General features: G+C 40.3%; 1 protein-coding gene across 12 annotated transcripts in view; it reads left to right on the top strand.

Annotated features, from left to right (window-relative positions):
- The window catches only part of DNM3 (dynamin 3), a 566,482-nt gene that overhangs the window by 108,447 nt on the left and 443,323 nt on the right, over positions 1–14,712 (top strand). The gene's annotated exons all lie outside the window — the stretch shown is intronic.

Genomic DNA, 14,712 nt, shown 5'->3' with positions numbered 1-14,712 from the left:
CTCTCAATTTAGAAAGTTAGTTATTATGTCATGGCTTTTGGTAAGAAATCAGTGATAATTCGAGGCATTTCTATGATAGTCCTTTTTTGGAAGGAAGGACTTCAAAACTTTAAAATACTTAAATTTCAACTAAATGAAAATTGCCATGTAAGAGATGATCTGCTTATTTAGTTTGTATTAAATGAAGGTATCTAGAGGACTAACATCTATGCCCTCACACTCATATCTAGTTCTTGCAGATTTATTTCTTTGAAACATCATATGCTAGCTGAATGTGATACTTGCTATCGCCTACAGATCACAAACTTTGCTGTTATTTTTTTACTTTGTCATTAAATGCCATATGCGCACCTTCTATTTAGATGATTACATTTATGATTTTAGGAGTTTAGTCAAGTCATCTTGCACTTTTCGTGATATCAGTTATCTGACCTTTAAATAGATGAGAACTTAGGGAAGCATTCAGCATGCCCCATGCTCAATTCTTTTTTTTTTTCTCTCCCGAGATGGAGTCTTGCTCTGTTGCCCAGGTTGGAGTGCAGGGGCATGATCTCGGCCCATGGCAACCTCCGCCTCCCAGGTTAAAGCGATTCTCCTGCCTCAGTCTTCCGAGTAGCTGGGATTATAGGCGCATGCCACGATGCTTGGATAACTTTTTGTATTTTTAGTAGAGACGGGGTTTCACCATGTTGGCCAGGCTGATCTCGAACTCCTGACCTCAGGTGATCTACCCACCTTGGCTTCCCAAAGTGCTGGGATTACAGGCCACCATACCTGACCCCAATTCTTTATTTTTATTTACAATACCTCATTTTTTGACCTCATTAAAAAAATTTTAACCGAAGGATTACTAATAGAGGAAGGAAGGATGCCAAGAAGGTTTAGTTTTAAAAGAAATGTCTTCATAATAAATGGCATAGAATTCCCGTTATGCTTTTATTTTAATTTGTTGTAGGAAATTATGGGATGTGGGCTTTAGTTTCCTCACGGTTGTGGTCATTGTCCTTTTTCATATACTCCAGTTTGTTAGTAAAGTTGTTAAAGCATGACATCCAATACTGCATGCAATCCCTGTGGGCTCAACCTAGCACATAACTCAGAGGGAATACTGCCCCTTCTGTTGTAGACATTAACCTGCAATTAATGCAGTCTTAGATCACATTAATTTTTGGGCCAGGACACTTTATTACTAGTTTATAGTGAACTTGCAGTCCATTGTAACTGCCAAATATTTTTTTTCTTTTTTACACTTGGCCTGGATCCTCTATTAGCATTGATTTAAGAACAGGACTTTACATTTATTATCATAGTAAATCTCTTTTGTTAAATTTGACTGATGATTCCAGCCTGGTGAGATAATTTTGGGTCCTGATTCTCTTTTATGATTTGGTTGCAATTTCTCCTTTGAGGTTAAAATAAGCTTACTAGCTAACTTCATCCAAATTCCTGGGGGAAACAATGCTTGTTAGAAGGGGGTCAAGGACTTTCTGGAATATCATCTTGTTCTTCTTCACACATTCTTACCCTTCTTTAATTTCTGGATGCAAAGTATATTGTTCCTTGTTGACAAAATGGAAAATGAAATCCTAAGATAGTAAAGTGGCTGTCGACTGTAATGCTCTTAAATCACTTTGCTGCTTAGTACTCTCACAGCTAATGCTCAGTTCCCTCTGTGGGCAGTGACGGTTTACATCATATCACCTTCCATTTCAATTTAGCATGCCTGCTCACTCCTGCAAGGGGAGGTTTAGTCCTTGGTAACAAGTCTAGAAAATTCTAAATTACACCAAAGGAAAATACCACCAGAAGATAGAGAATTTTTAATGAAAACATATTTTCACAGTGTGGCATTTCAAGTAGAATAACTAGAATTGCAGAAACTGGGGCAACATTGTGTTATGCAATTTTTCCTGGGAAAGCTAAAAATATGTTCTCAGCAGAGAATTAATGAATCGTAGTGATTTGATGCTAAGCAGTTCTGTTTTAATTAAAATATTTAACTTACTAATAAAATGTTAACACAATTTGAAGGTAGAGAAGTTCTGGTAGAATTAAATTAATATTCTCTTTTTTAAACACTGGGCTCAGCATGTTAAAATAAAATTTGAAGTACTTCTGTGGGTAGTACTACTATGTGATAGCAACCTTCTACCTTGTAGTTCTAGCTGGGTGGGCTCTTGGCTCTTACTCTGTTATGAGTAAGTGAGTTGCTGGATAAGTGTTATCCCTTAGCCGTAAAATAGCTGCCATAAATTTACTGCTTGCATGGCTGCATTGGCTAAATGAACTGCTAAATGGCAGGAAAGCTATGCACCACTGTACTTTAGAAAATTTGATAAATATCCACTTATAAAACATAATAAATTTGAACATTTCAAAGAGAATATGACTCCCTAAAATATATTAATTTTAACTTTTATGGTTACACAAAACAATGATAAGGTAACTCACTTTTTCTAATACATTGAGTGCACTGTGTGTTTCAAGCTATGTGGCAGATATAAGGGAGTCAGAGAGGAATATGAGATAGTTTTGGCCCATAGACCAGAAGGGGAGTCAGAGACTTAATGGTACAATGTGGTCAATAAAATGATAAAGCTATTATCTATATCCTTATACATATCCATACACATGCCCATACATATTTCCATTCCCATAACTATAACCACATCTATTGTGGGAATATGGAGGAGGGATACCTGCCCTAATAGGTGAGAGGCATGGGTAGCATTAAAAGAAAATTTGCTATTGAAGCTTAAGTTGAATCTTAATTAGTTGAAGCTAACTGGGCTGTATTAGTCTGTTTTCATGCTGCTGATAAAGACATACCTGAGACTGGGCAATTGACAAAAGATAGAGGTTTAATGGACTCATAGTTCCACATGGCTGGGGAGGCCTCACAATCATGGCAGAGGGTGAAAGGCATGTCTTACATGGCAGCAGACAAGAGAAGAGAGCTTGTGCAGGGAAACTCCCTTTTATAAAACCATCAGTCTCATAAGGCTTATTCATTATCACGAGAACAGCATGGGAAAGACCCACCCCCATGATTCAATTGTCTCTCATCGGGTCCCTCCCATGACATGTGGCAATTGTGGGAGCTACAGTTCAAGATGAGATTTGGGTGGGGACATAGCCAAACATATCATTCTGCTCTTGGCCCCTCCCAAATCCCATGTCCTCACATTTCAAAACCAATCATGCCTTCCCAACAGTCCCCTAAAGTCTTAAGTCATGTCAGCATTAACTTAAAAGTCCACAGTTGAAAGTCTCATCTGAGACAAGGCAAGTCTGTTTGGCCTAAGAGCGTGTAAAATCAAAAGCAAGTTAGTTACTTCCTAGAAACAGTGGGGGTACCCCCTGGATAAATGCACCCATTCCAAAAGGGAGAAATTGACCAAAACAAAGGGGCTAGAGGCCCCATGCAAGTCTGAAATCCAGTGGAGCAGTTAAATCTTAAAGCTCCAGAATGATCTCCTTTGACTCCATGTCTTACATCCAGATCATGCTGATACAAGTGGGCTGCTATGGCCTTGAGTAGCTCTGCCCCTGTGACTTCGTAGGGTATAGCCCCCCCTCCTGACTGCTTTCATGGGCTGGCACTGGGTGTCTGTGGCTTTTCCAGGTACACAGTGCAGGCTGTCGATGGATCTACCATTCTGGGGTCTGGAGGATGGTGGCCCTCTCTCACAGCTTCACTAGGCAGTGCCCCAGTAAGGGACTCTATGTGAGGGCTCTGACTCCACATTTCCCTTCCACACTGCCCCAGCAGAGGTTCTCCATGAGGGCCCCACCCCTGCAGCAAACTTCTGCCTGGGCATCCAGGCATTTCCATATATCCTCTGAAATCTAGGCAGAGGTTCCCAAACCTCAATTCTTGACTTCTGTGTCCCTGCAGACTCAACACCACATGGAAGCCACCAGGGCTTGGGACTTACACCCTCAGAAGCAACAGCCCAAGCCATACCTTGGCCCCTTTTAACCATGACTGGAGTGGCTGGGATGTAGGGCACCAAGTCCCTAGGCTGCACAGAGCAGGGGTACCCTGGGCCCACAAAAACATTTTTTTCCTCCTTGGCCTCCAGAACTGTGATGGGCAGGGCTGCTGTGAAGACGTCTGAAATGCCCTGGAGACATTTTCCCCATTGGCTTGGCAATTAACATTAGGTTCCTTATTACTTATGCAAATTTCTACAGCCTGCTTGAATTTCTTCTCAGAAAATGGGTTTTTCTTTTCTGTTGCATCATCAGGCTGCAAATTTTCCAAACTTTTATGCTGTTTCCCTTTTAAAACTGAATGCTTTTAACAGCACCCAAGTCATCTCTTGAATGCTTTACTGCTTAGAAATTTCTTCTGTCAGATACCCTAAATCATCTCTCTCAAGTTCAAAGTTCCACAAATCTGTAGGGCAGGGGTAAAATGCTGCCAATCTCTTTGCTAAAATATAGCAAGAGTCACCTTTACTCCAGTTCCCAACAAGTTCCTCACCTCTGTCTGAGAGCACCTCAACCTGGAATTCATTGTTAGCATTTTGGTCAAAGCCATTCAACAAATCTCTAGGAAGTTCCAAACTTTCCCACATTTTCCTGTCTTCTGAGCCCTCCAAACTGTTCTAACCTCTGCCTGTTACCCAGATCCAAAGTTGTTCCCACACCTTTGGGTATCTTTATAGCAGCGCCCCAGTCTGCTGGTACCAATTTACTGTATTAGTTCATTAGTCTGTCTTCATGTTGCTGATAAAGACATACCCAAGGCTGGGTAATTGACAAAAGGAAGAGATTTAATGGACTCATAGTTCCACGTGACTGGGGAGGCCTGACATGGCGGCAGACAAGAGAAACTCCCCTTTATAAAACCATCAGATCTCATGAGACTTATTCACTATTATGAGAACAGCATGAGAAAGACCTGTCCCCATGATTCAATGATCTCCCACTGGGTCCCTGCCATGATATGTGGCAATTGTGGGAGCTACAATTCAAGATGAGATTTGGGTGGGGACGCAGCCAAACCATATCACAGGTTATGATGTGTGTGTATGTGTTTGTACTTACATTTTTATGTGTATGTATGTGGAGGCATCTGTGTGTTTGGGAGAACAAGGAAAAGGACTGTGATATTCCTGAAAGTGAGTTGGAACAAAAGCTTGGAAGTGAGAGACACTGTGAGATGGCTGGAGTATATAGATTGTCTGGATGAGTTTAGGTTGGAGTGGGATACACAAGGAGCTTGTGGACAAAGGGAATCCATCAAAGGTGTTGGAGCAAGGGGATGGTATAATCAGCTTTACATGCTGGGTGGATTGCTTTGATTACAATGGGCAGGATAGATGGAACATGGCAAGATTTGGGGTATGACTGTGGAGTAAGCTGTCCAGATGAGAGATGATAGAACCAACCTCACTTGGCCTTGGTGATAGTCATTTGGGGAGGGGGAGGTCAATAAATTTTTAGAAAGTAATATCAGATAGATATACCTATCTTATATATCTTTTGTTAGGTTTGTTTCTAGATACCACATAGTTTCTGCTAATGTTGCAAGTCATATTTTTTTAAAATTATGTTTTCTAATTAATTCTCATGGTAGAATATTATGTAGCAGTAAAACTAGTGAACTGCAGCCATGTGCATCAACAGTAGTAAGTCTAAGGAGCATAATCTTGAGTGAATAAAGCAAGTCCCAAATGAATGACTGCATTTTTATAAAGCTTAAAAACAAATAAAACTGAAAAATGTGTTGGTTAGAGATGCACAGGTATGTAATAAACCAACAAGGAAAAGGAAATAATAAAATAAAATTAAAGATTATGGTTAATTCTCATGGTGGGGAAGGTGAGGGAAAGAATACAGAAGGGGGAAGTATATGGGTGAATAGAATGGCATTGGACAGTTTTGATTCTTATATTAGTGGTGGGTTCATGGGTTCTGGTTTTATTATTATTCATTATATATATGTCAAATGTAGTATTTTGTATTATTTAATATATCAAAAAGATAATAAGGGAAAAACAGATACATAAGTGGAAATAAGGGCAAGATATCCCCAGGTTTCTAGCTTGGGTTATGGGATCCGTGATAGTATCAAATAAATTGAGACAATTAGAGGTTTATTCAGGAACAATGATGAGCTAAGGTTCTTGAAGCACATCTAAACAGATGGATATGCAAGCCTGCAGCTTGGGGAGAAAATCTAGGCTACATATGCAGATTTGTAAGTCATAAATATGCAGTCGTCTTTCAAACCAAAAAATGGATAAAATTACCCGGGAAGAATGAAAAACAACAGTAGCAACAACAAAAGTGAAAAGAAAGTACTCCTGGGGAGCACCAGCATTGAAGTGTCAGGAGAAAGAGAAGTCCGTACAGAGAAGGAATGGGTCAAAAGATAGGAGGAAAAGTGAGTGGCATCATGGAGAAAGCCAAGGGGGTAAAGTTTCGTGAAGGAGGGGTGATTATCAGTGTCAGATACACCAGACCATTTACTATGGTGAGGCCTGGAGTTAAGAGGTTTGTGCTGACCTTAGCGAACTCTGTTTCAGAGCTGTGGGGACAGAAGCCAACTGAAGTGGGGAGAGGGGTCTGGGGAGCAGGACAGCAGGTACAGTGGAGGGGGTAGAGGAATGTTTGTAGAATATGAGTGTTCTGGGGTGAATAGTGCCCTCCCAAAATTCAAGTTCTCCTGGAACCTCAGTATAGCACTCTATTCAAAAATAGGATCTTTGCAAATGTAATTGGGTTAAAATCAGGAATGAAGACTAGATTAGGGTGGTTTCAAATCCAATGACTGCTGAAGTTATAAAATGAGAAAAATTTGGACACAAACACACTGGGAGAACACCATGTGACAAGAGGCAGAGATTGGAGTAGTGCATCCATAAGTCAAGCCATTGCTGACAACCACGTGAGGCTAGAAGAATGACATGGAACAGATGCTTTCCTAGAGCATTTAGATGGCCCTGCCAGCACTTCAACTTAGGCTTCTAGGCTATTGGACTGTGGAATAATACAATTTATGTTGTTTAAAGTTACCCAATTTGGCATACTTTGTTATAGCAGCCCCAGGAAACAAATATAATGAATGATAACTGGTGTGTGAGTAAATAAAGAGAGGGCTCCACTTTTTATAGGATGGATGAGACTTAGTACATTTGCAGAACAAGAGAAAGTGGCAGTATTGAAAGGTGGAGACTTGAAGAGGGGATTGGATCTTGAAGGCTCTGCCATCATGAATGGATTAATATCTTCATGGGTTAGTGGATTAATGGGTTAAATAGTCGGTTATTATGAGGGTGGAACTGATGATTTCGTAAGAAGAGGAAGAGAAACCTGAGCAGATACATTAGGAGAGCAGGAAAGGATAAAGATAAGGGAGGGATAGGGAATGCTTGGTGGAGCACAATCCTGAAAGTCCCAAGAGCCATGAGCTCAGGGGTCCAGGCAGAGTTCGTTGGTTTTAAAATGTAAACAGTGTACTCTGTGACTGGAAGAAAAAAAGCAGGATGGCATGAGGTGGTAGTTAGATTGTAGATAAGAGAGCAGGAAGTAAAGAAAGTGCATCCTTGATGACTTCATTTTTCTTAAAGAGATTAGTTCTTCTGCTGAGGATGAGGGTAAGGGAGGCAGTTGAGTTGGAAGTAGTAGTGGAAGTTTGGAATAGTTGTTCAAGACCAGAAAGCTGACCAGAGATTACCTATAATTGACAGTAAGTGTCCAGGTCTCAGCTGAGTTTGGAAACCATTGATTTGTATTAAAGATGTGCTACACTATTGTGAGATGTTTCCAGACAGCGCTCAGACTCCTGAGGGTTACAGCAGGAAAAGTGGCTCCTAGAGTTGGGATTTTATAAGATGGATATTGGTACAAGGAAGAAGAGAAGAGGATGTTGGTGAGACAATGAGCTCATGACCAGCAGTGCACTCCAACCTGGTTAGAAAGGAAGAGCTAGAGGGCAGAGGGCATGAAAAACTTTATGGTGACTGTGACAAGAGCAGCCATGATGTCAGCTAGAAACATACTTTTGATCCATGTGTTTTTGACAAGGCATGTCCATTGTCATCTGTGAACATTTAGTATCACTTATACTGTACTCAGAACTAAGGTACAATAGAAAATAATAAGTGCTGAAGAGGATGTGGAGAAATTGGAACTCTTCTGCATTACTGGTAGGAATGGAAATTGGTACAGCCATTGCATGAAACAGTTTGGTGGTATCTCAAAAAGTTAAATATACAATTAACTACTATATAATACAGCAATTCTACTTCTGTGTATATACTCAAAAGTTTGGAAAGCAGGGGCTCAAACAGATATGTGCCCACCAATGTTCATACCAGCATTCTTTACAATAGCTAAACAATTGAAACAACCTGTGTCCATCCACAGATGAATGGATAAACAAAGTATGATACATACATACAATGGAATATTGCTCAGCCATAAAAAGGAATAGAATTCTGACATTTGCTACAAAAGGATGAACTTGAAAACATTATGCTAAGTAAAATAAGCCAGCCACAAAAAGACGGTACCGTGGTTCATTATCTGTTGCCAATAATAGAATAATAGAATAGAATGCCAAATGGATAATAGAATGGATATGCCAAATGGATAATAGAATAGAATGCCAAAATGGGTAATTTATAAAGAAAAGGAATTTATTTTTCACATTCATGGAGGTTGAGAAGTGTAAAATCAAGTGATTGCATCTGGTGAGGACCTTCTTACTGATGGGGGCTCTCTGCAGAGTCCTGAGGTGACATAGGGTATCACGCTGTTAGGGGGCTGAGTGTGCTAATGTATTTGCTCAGGTTTCACTTTCTCTTCTTATGAAATCATTAGTTTCATCCTCATGATAACCCATTAATTAACCCATGAATCAATTAATCCATGAATGTAATAATCAATTTATGAAGTCAGAGCCTTCAAGATCTGATCACCTCTTAAAGTCTTCTTCTTTCACTACTGCTACAGTGGGGATTAAGTGTCTAACACATTCAGTTTATAGACACATTCAAACCATAGTAGACAGATTCTATATGGTTCCACTTATATGAAATACTGAGAAAAGGTAAATTCCTAGAGACAGAAAATAGAATAGAGGATACCAGGGGTTGGAGGAAAGGCAGAAGAGAGAGTTATTGTTTAGTGAGAACAGAGTTTCTGGAAGTAGTGGTAATGGTCACTGTCTTAGTCAGTATGGGCTGCTATAACAAAATATCAGAGACTGGGTAGCTTAAACAACAGGCATTTATTTCTCATAGTTCTGGAGATTAAGATGCTAGCTGATTCAGTTCCTGGTGAGGCCCCTCTTTCTGGCTTACAGATAGCCATCTTCATGCCATGACCTCATGTGGTAGAGAGAGAGTAAGCAAGAGCTGTAAGAAGAGAGCACTGATTTGAATACTCCCCTCTCCTGACTTCATCTAAACCTAATTACCTCCCAAAGTCCCCTCCTCCTAATATGATTACATGAAAGGTTAGGGCTTCAACACATGAATTTTGGGGAGACACAAACATTCTGTCTACAGCAGTTACATAAAACTGTGAATGTACTTAATGTCACTGATTGAACACTTAAAATCACACCTATCAGAATGGCAAAAACCTAAAAACTAACAGTACCAAATGCTAGCAAGGATGTGGAGCAACAGGAATTCTCATTTGTTGCTGGTGGGAATGCAAACACAGTATAGCCACTTTGGAAGACAGTTCAGTGGTTTCTTAGGAAACTAAACATATCCTTAACATACTATCCAGCATCCTTACTCCTTGCCATTTACTCAAGTGAGGTGAAAATTTGTGTCCCTGCAGAAACTGGCACATGAAGGTTTATCACAGCTTTATTCATAATTGCCCAAACTTGGAAGCAACCAAGATGTCCTTCAGTGTTTACTTTACAGTAAATAAACTATGGTATACCCGGACAATGGAATATTATTCAGTGCTAAAAAGAAATGAGCCTTGAAGAGACAAGGAGAAAACTTAAGGCATATTACTAAGTGAAAGAAATCAATCTGAAAAAGCTACATATTATATGACTCCAACTATGTGACATTCCTGAAAAGACAAAACTGGAGAAAATAAAAAGATCAGTGGTTGCCTGGGGTTAGGGGAGAGGGAGAGATGAATGGGTGGGTCATGGAGGATTTTTAGAGCAAGAAAATACTCTGTATGATACTATATGGTAGACACAACATTTGTCAAAACCCATAGAATATACAACACCAAGAGGGACCCCTAACGTAAACTATAGACTTTGGGTGATAATGATGTGTCAATATAAGTTCATCTATTGTAACAAATGTCCCCCTCTGGTGATACATGTTGATATTGGGGTAGTGCATACACAGGGGCAGGAGGTGAGGTATATGGGAACTCTGTACTTTCTGGTCAATTTCTCTGTGACCCTAAAGCTGCTCTAAAAATGGTCTGTTTTTTAAAAAAGTGAAAATAATGAATTATATTATCTCTATATAGAGATATTATATTATCTCTATATAGATAACATATATATATATTCACAGCAAAAAAAAAAAAAAAAAAAAAAAAAAAAAAAAAAATTCCTAAGAGATTGTTTTCAAAACTATTGACTGTGTAAACCAGAAATAAAATTCCAAGCCACACAACCAACCGAATGGATGACTCTCAGTCAAGGGCATTCAAAAGTTAACCTGAAATACTAGTTCAGGCCATGATAGGAATGGGTGGTCAGATGTGTCTCATTGTATCTTCCTCCCGTTGGAACTCAAGCACAGCTGACCAGCATTAACATTAGAACAAAGCCCTTAGACTGACAAAACAGACCCTTTTTACAATAAGATACCAACATGATGGTTAGCAGGCCCTAAAATAAATCAAAGTATTTTACCCTAAAATATATTTCTTTGACATATTTTGAAATGGCCCTGTAAACCTGTCTCCTGTGGGGAAAATCTACATTCTGTAGAGAATGGTCTTCCCTTTCCAGGTCTTTGTCCTGATCCAGGAGAGAATTAACAGTCTGGCACCTTTTTAAGTCTAATAAGAAACATTTACAGTCCATTCTGTCTGAAGCCTGCTACCGGGAGGCTTCACCTACATAATAAGAACCTCAGCCTCTACAACCTCTTATCTTAACCCAGAAACTCCCTTCTATTGATTCCAGGTGTTTGGATAAACTTTCAACCAATTGCCAATCAGGAAATCTTTGAATCCACCCTATGACCTGGAAGCCACCCTCTCCACCCCTGCCTTTCCAGACCAAACCAATGTACATCTTACGTATACTGATGGATGTCTTCTGTCTCCCTAAAATGCATAAAACCAAGCTGCAGCCCAACCACCTTGGGCACATGTTGTCAGGATCTCCTGGGGCTGTGTCATGGGTCATGGTCATTCATATTTGGCTCAGAATAAATCTCTTCAAATATTTTACAGAGTTTGACTCTTTTCACTGGCAACTTTATTGAGAATACCTTGATTCATGGTATTCTACCAAATAATTAAAAACTATACTTTGTATTTTTGATAGTATTTTAGTTTAAATATAACCAGAAAGTTGAATAAACAGGATGCAATAGGGGCAAAAAGACTTTGTCTAGCTTGGTCCCCTCAGTGATTTCTCTTCCCTGGAAACCTCCATTGTGGCACCTTTTTTTTTTTTTTTTTCCCCCAATTGATAGAAAACTGTTTCTCTGCTTATGACACTTACGACACCAAATGTGTGGATTTTCTACACCAAGCAATTCTTTCAATTCTCTGTGGACAACAACTGGGTGTCCTACAATTTAATTCAATTCTGACATTATTCAGTTAACAGACTCCACAGGTTGATGTCTTATTCCCATAAGACTATCCCCAGTTCAAATGCCAATCTCAGGTAGTGAGTCCCCAGGTAATCCATACTTCTGTGCAATTTGACTAGGGGTTTACATGCAAGTTAGGGATTCACATGACCCCTTCCTCAGATTTGATCATTTGCTATAACAGCTCATATATTTCAAGGAAACACTTTTGTTTACTTGTTTATTAAAAAGGATATAATAGGCTGGGCATGGTAGCTCATGTCTGTAATCCCAGCACTTTGGGAGGCTGAGGTGGGTGAATTGCTTGAGGCCAAGTGTTTGAGACCAGCCCAGGCAACATGGCAAGACCCTGTGTCTACAAAAATAAACCCCACAAAAATTAGCTGGGCATGGTGGCATGTGTCTGTAGTCCCAGCCACTTGAAAGGCTGAGGTAGGAGGATTACCGGAGCCTGAAGAGGTTGAAGCTATAGTGAGCCAAGATTATGCCACTGTAAAGCCTGGACAACAGAGCAAGACCCTGTCTCAAAAAAATAAAAGGTTGGGGGGTGGGGATGGATATTATAAAGGATACAGATGAACAGCCAAAAGAAGTACATAGGGCGAGGTCCAGAAGCGTCTGAAGCATGAGAGATTCTGTCCCCATGTAGTTCAGGCATGTCCCCCTCCCAGCACATGGATGCATTTAACAACCTTGAAGCTCTCTGAACCCCTTCAGTGAGAGTTTTTATGGAAGTTCATTATGTAGGTGTGATTGATTAAATCATTGGCCATTGGTGATCTATATTTAGCTCCTCTCCCCTCCCTGGAGATTAGGGGGTAGGGCTGAGAATTCCAACTTTCTAGTCATGTAGTTGGGTTCTCTGGCAACCAGGGGTCAATCAAGAATCCCCTCATTAGCGTAAACTCAGGTATGGTTGAAAGAGATCTGTTATGAATAACAAATGATACTTCTCTCATCCCCATGACTCAGCAAATTCCAAGTGCTTTAGAAGCTCTGTGTCAGGCACCATGGGCAGATACCAAATACATATTTCTTACTATGTTGCATTCACCACCTGGTCCATAGAGATACTCCCTGTTGAAGTCCCCCGTGCCCTCTCAGGTGGCCCTCCTAAACAACACTTAAATGTCTTTTGGGCAGCTTCTTTCCTCACGTGGCCTGCATCTGTTCTATGGAAAATATTCACGTATTCTATCCTTTGCCCTGATGGTGCCCAGTCTACTCCCATAGGCTTGAGCTTTCTCTGGCCTAAGCCAGGCACAGAAGCCTCCGTGTCCCTCAGCTGCAGGATCTCAAGCTCTCTGAAAGGTCTCTCACTAAGCATGAGGGCAGAAGAAGGCATTTCCCTCCCTTGCCCTTCATGGGCAGAGGGTGGGGTTCACAGATCTTTACTTCTCCTGATCCTTTTATTATTATATTCTCAGAAGTGTTAAGGGGGCTTGCCATCCAAAAGACCACCAGGGTGGCTAAATAGTAGAAAGAAGAGCTTTGTTAGCAATATCAGTTTGCAAATCAGGAAGAGAGTCTCTGGCATCGACCCAGGGTACTCTCCCTTTGAAGTGGGAAGGGGCAGGTTGGGTTTTATGCTCCACAGAGTTGTATTACACAATACAGTCATACACATTCAGCAAGTTTGAGGGGAAAGCTACCCATATTTACAAGAGGAGCCAAGTGCATATGCAGTGAGTAAACATGTGTAACATACATACTGTGTTGACTTTGGGGTGGGGTTTTAGCATTAAAATGAGGTAGAATTTGGCTCTTTAAATCAAAAGACAAACTATAGGACACAAAGACAGTTTGTGCGCAACCTCTATAACGTGGCTGAAATTGGCTTAAGGTTTGTAGTTGCTTATCAGAAAAAAATGTTTATAAAGCCAGCCTTCTGTTCAGTCATTGAGTCGTAGTGGTCTGGGTTGTAAATCAGAGTTAAGAGTGGTTGAATAACTCCTATTGTTATGGAGTATAGCAAGGGTGTGGTTTTTCTTGTAGCCTTAGGAATTTAGGAAGTTGTCATGCCAGCTGAGCCCTGAACCCTAGACCTGTAGGTAACTTTTGTTTCCTTAATCTTAGGGTTTGTCTTAGTTGACAAAAGGGCATCTATTTTGGTCTCTCAGATCACAGGCCCAAGAGGTAAAAAATCAGTTCTGAGTCATTTTTTATGTCAATTCTACATACAGCAGCAGTCTCATACTTACAGATTCCCACTGTAACTGAAATACTGTTCATGATGTGTTTGGTATGGTGTTTGGCTTGGTATGGTGAAGTGAGCTCTGGACCAGTGGTGAAATGACCTGAGTTCTTGTATTTCTACCGTCTTTTAGTTTGTGACTTTATAAAGAAATTACTTTGTTGGGATACAGAAAACAATTCCCCAAAATCTAGCTTTTTGAAATACTGAGTGCTTTGAAAATGGAAAGGCCTTAGAAATAGGCCTCAGAACCAAGGTCTCTCTCTGACTTTCCTCTGCCTCTCATCCTCCTTTTTTTCCCAGGAAGAAGAGGGGGAGAGACTCTCTCTGGAATTTCCTTATCTAAGAAAGTGTATTTCACAAAGAAGTGCAATTGTTTTAAAAGCACCCTCCCTAGAAATCTCATCAAATAGCTAGGAAAAATCAACCTTCAGAGAAAGAGAAGGGACTGGGAATCGTCACCAAGTCAACATGCCCAGACAGACTTTTCATCTGTTCTTCTGAGTGCAGCTCCAAGAAATTAACTGGGGAAATTTATTTGCATAATAAGACAACCTTTGTTCCTGTGCAGTTCTGCCCACCCCTTACCTTCCCATAACTTGTTCCATCCAGCTTTCAAAGAGAATCATTTACAAAATAATATATACCTCACATGTCCATATATCTCTCCTCTATGAAGAGAGATTTGAAGCCTCAATCATCTGGACCGTCTTTGAGTCTCATACTTTGTATATT

The sequence above is a fragment of the Papio anubis genome, chromosome 1 (genome assembly GCF_008728515.1).
Source record: "Papio anubis isolate 15944 chromosome 1, Panubis1.0, whole genome shotgun sequence".
NCBI classification, from domain to species: domain Eukaryota; kingdom Metazoa; phylum Chordata; class Mammalia; order Primates; family Cercopithecidae; genus Papio; species Papio anubis.
Note: the sequence above shows the minus strand (reverse complement) of the source record. Positions and strands in the feature narration are given on the sequence as shown.